Source organism: Crinia signifera, chromosome 1 (assembly GCF_055691185.1).
Source record: "Crinia signifera chromosome 1, ASM5569118v1, whole genome shotgun sequence".
In the NCBI taxonomy this organism is placed as follows: Eukaryota; Metazoa; Chordata; class Amphibia; order Anura; family Myobatrachidae; genus Crinia; species Crinia signifera.
The window spans coordinates 443,424,171-443,428,520 of record NC_139217.1 but is presented as its reverse complement, the minus strand read 5'-3'; positions in this window follow the sequence as shown (position 1 = coordinate 443,428,520).

The following is a 4,350-nucleotide window of genomic DNA, read 5'->3' as shown; positions in this document are numbered from 1 at the left end:
CCCACAAAAACGGTAGGCACGCCCATATAAACGCCTGCGTGCTGCTGGCTGCTCATGGTCGGCGGATGATGTCACATGACATCAGAGCCTACCCCCATTTCTCAGGAGACCGGCCATCTTGAAAAGAAGTCCTGGCTTACTTTTATCTGCGGACAGAGGAAAAATCATTTGATGGTGAGGGGGGGGGGCTTGTGGTTAAAACATGGCATCACCCCGGTGTTTTTTAAAGATGTTAATGCCAGGTCCCCACTGACTAGAGGCCAGTATCATTTTACATCTTCATAACAGCATCACTGCCAGTAGAATAGGTGTTCTGTGCTTATTTTAGCCTGATTGAACTTTTGTATCTGTTAACCTTTTCTACTGCCTACATTATCCATTTTGCCCCTGCCAACCTTTTGCATGTCGACCAAGTGGGCGTCAACCTATTGACTATCTTTTTACTTTTGATCTACTGAACCATCTACTTAACCACACCCCTCAAAGCCCTGTGGAACCATGAAGTTCTTATGATATTCTCCGCCTTTACAGTGGTTGCCGTGTATTATTTCTCCGATAACTTTAAATATTGAAATTTCTCACGGAAAGTTCAGTCTAATGAAAAATAAAATACCAAACTTTTCTTAGAGTTAGTAAGAATGAAAATTAGTTTTCCCTTTTCTTTGGTAGAAATGAGTTACAATAAAAAAGGAAAAAACAATATATCATTAAAAAAAAAAACACCAAGAATTGAATTAATGTACTTACCGTTATGAATCAGTCTACAAATATGTGTTTGAGATGTGCAAGTAGGAAGAGCTATTCACCAAATTGTTTTTTTTTTAATGTCTTGTGATAGTAAATAGAAGAAAAAACAACAGTGTAAATATAAATAAAATGCTGCTAACAGCCAATCATGTGTATTCTTCATTTAATGCTAGAAAATAAGATTTTTTTACATTAAAATGATACATTTCATTTACATTTTTTTCAGCACTTGTGCCAAACGATTGCAAAATCCTAAAATGTAGCCATTAAAACTATCATTTACATACAACTGTTGCCGTTATTTTGTTTCTCTTTCTTTATTTCCTTATGCGCAATGAATCTCTAAGGATACAGTATTATTTCTCTATATCCGTTAAAGCAGGAATGGCCAAACGATGGCCCTCCAGCTGTTGTCAAACTACACGTCCCATCATGCCTTGCCACAGTTTTGCTATTAGGGAATGCTAACACGATGGCAAGGCATGCTGGGATGTGTAGTTTCACAACAGCTGGAGGGCCACAGTTTGGCCATGCTTGCATTAAAGCCATTGCTTTAGTTCCTATGGTGGTTATTTAATGTTAAATGAATTATGGCCCTGATTAAATTTCACTCGGAATTTGGCCCCGATCCGATGTTTGGGGTTCTGTGCATGCGCAAGCATGTATTTGCGCATGTGCAGATGGCAGTGGAACATGGGAACACCCAGCATTTTATGGGCACCCCCATGAAAATGCTTGGCATTCCCATGGGTACGTGGGCAGGCCTATGCCTGCCAAGGGTGGGCGGCTGACGTCGTAGGATGTCAGCCGGCCACCCCGTCTTTGTCGTAGCGCTAGCAAATAAAAGTCTGTTTTCATTTACTTCTATTTGCGAAGGCAGAGGAAATCATTCGGTGGTCAGCCAGTCATTTGATGACACAAAACACACACACACACACAGAGACTTGCCGCATAAATGACAAACACAATGGACTGTGCGGGAATTTCTGCCAGTCTGCCTGTTTTTAAAGCAGCAATATTTTCAAAGCAGAACTCAACAGTTTTTACATATCAGGGTATGGGTCATTGGTTTGACCAACCAAAGGTAGACATGCATAGGGTTGACCACTGAAGTTCAAAATGGCTTACAGTATGTCAACATCTCAAATAGGTCGACATGCCAGTCAGTGGTTGACCCAATGCATGTTGACCTTTGGTGTGTCAACCTAACAACCATATACGACATATTGCCTCTGGGGTCTAATTCTGGATCACATATATGGCAGCTTTCTTTTCGGGCATGGAGGCTTGCTTAATATGGTATGGTAATGCAAGAATCTACCATTGTATACGGATAATGGATTGCATGTGGAATCATACTGTTACGTCCACCGTCATTATTTATATCTGTTCTTACATCAGCCCCATACAGGTTGCAAAACAACTGATCTCATTAAGACTCTCCACCAGTCTCCAAACTTTCAAGCGTTCCCTGAAAACTCACCTCTTCAGGCAAGCCTATCATATTTAAGTTCTACATGCATAACCCTCCGAGGCACTTATGTATTATATAGCTTCCCTTCTGGACTTGTAACTGCTATGCTATTACTGGTGCCTGTCCTTATGTTTCCCCCCTATATCCCTATAGATTGTAAGCTTGCAGCAGGGCCCTCCTACCTCCAAGTCTGTCTGTTGTTACCCAGTTTGTCTTATCACTGTCTACTATTGTAAAGCGCAACGGAATCTGCTGCGCTATATAAGAAACTGTAAATAAATAAGCGCGTGTTGTCCCCAATGTACCAGCCAGAAATACCTATTTGACAGATGCTATAGATCATTGACAGAGGGGTAAATATGTACCCACTAGCAATCTCCATGTTTGTGCGAATATATGATGTAGCGCATACACAGACCTCACCCCACTCATTTAGTATAGTGAAATTAACAAGATCTGTGCACACTGTGATTTAAGCCCTTAAGCACACTTTCGGATGCCCCCCCACTGCTAATATTGTCAACATTGAGGACCCATTGTGAACAATATTGCCTAGTGCATATGGGCTTAACGCAGACTTGCCGACCCTCAGTCTAGGCTGACTTTTATTTACGAAGACTTGGCCAAAGATGGGGAGGGTGGCTGACGTTACCGCTGGGCATTCCCTGATGCTGCCCCCTGCATGCCCCCCTCCACTAGCCGTTCGAACACCTCAGAGAGTGTGATCATTCGCACAGGGGGACTCCACATGCACATAATTGTGCATGTGCAGTCCCCCCAAAAAATTGGAACAGTGCCGAATTCGCTTCATTGCGAATAAAGCTGAATCACCCCCTTTATCTCTACTGGGTGTGGATCATTTGGTCTCCAACAGTTAGGTCAACATGCATTGGGTCGACAACATTAGGTTGACATGCAAAATGGTCGACATGTGACCTAGGTCGACATTGGTGTAGGTTGACATGTCATTGGGTCGACACAAGCATTGGGTTGACATGGGCAAGGTCGACAGTCAAAAGGTCGACATGGGCTTTTTTCACTGTTTTTTACCCTATGTCGACACTGAAACGTAGCACTGCGTCCCATCGCATGGCGCGTTTTATTCTCCCGCCACGCCCTAGTGAATGGTAGGGCATGAAATACCACCTGTCGGCACATGTCGACTAAAAAAAAAAGAGTGAAAACCCCCATGTCGACCTAATGCTTGTGTTGACCTAATGACATGTCGACCTACACCCATGTCGGCCTACACCCATGTCGACCTTTCTGCATGTAGGCCTTATGGTGTCGACCCAATTCATGTCAACCCAATGCTTATCGACCTAATGACCGTATCCCTCTCTACTTTATTGCTCTCCAGGATTTGATGCATCTTCACCTTCATATGATACCGGCATACTGCATAAAGAAATAAACCTGTCATCTCAGATAAGCGAATCCGACTGTTGTCATTCAGGCATAATATGACTGTGGCCGGCGTTGTTTTAACAAACAGTTGTACAAAAAACTCCATTTCATAATTGTATATTTTGAAAACATCCCGTTCTTAATTATAGCTAAAGAGACTAGCGAAATCTGCCAGAGAAAGTTCCAGAAGCATAATTACCGTGCAGATTCCCCCCAAAATCTGAAAATGTTCAGGTTGCCATAAAGCTGAATTGCTCTTAAGTAGGACCCCATGGGGAGTGGAGCTCATTGTATTATTTCAATGAACTTGTATGTGGGAAATGTTGAATTGGCTATAATAATCTGCCAAGTGTACGTCTGTGCGCAAAGGTCAATTTTAGATAATATCTTCATATTCTACGTATTCAGAATGTGTTCAGCTTGTCTAAGGGCACCTGCTTGTTCTAGAGCCCATACGGATCATCGTATTAGCTTCTTTCTCTGCAAAAGCTCAATTAAATGCATTCACAGTGTAGCGTTGGACTTGGCCTAGCTGCTGCACGCAGCGCGGCTCTCATGAATAGCGCTATAATTTACATACCAAACCCCCATCTTCCGCATGAAAGGGAAATCTCCATGGGCAACTTTACTGCGGCCACATAATTGCGGCAGCAATTCAAACCGAAATATTAAAAGAGCTGTAACGCAGAGATCTGACGTCACCGGGGAGCAGCTGCAGGGGC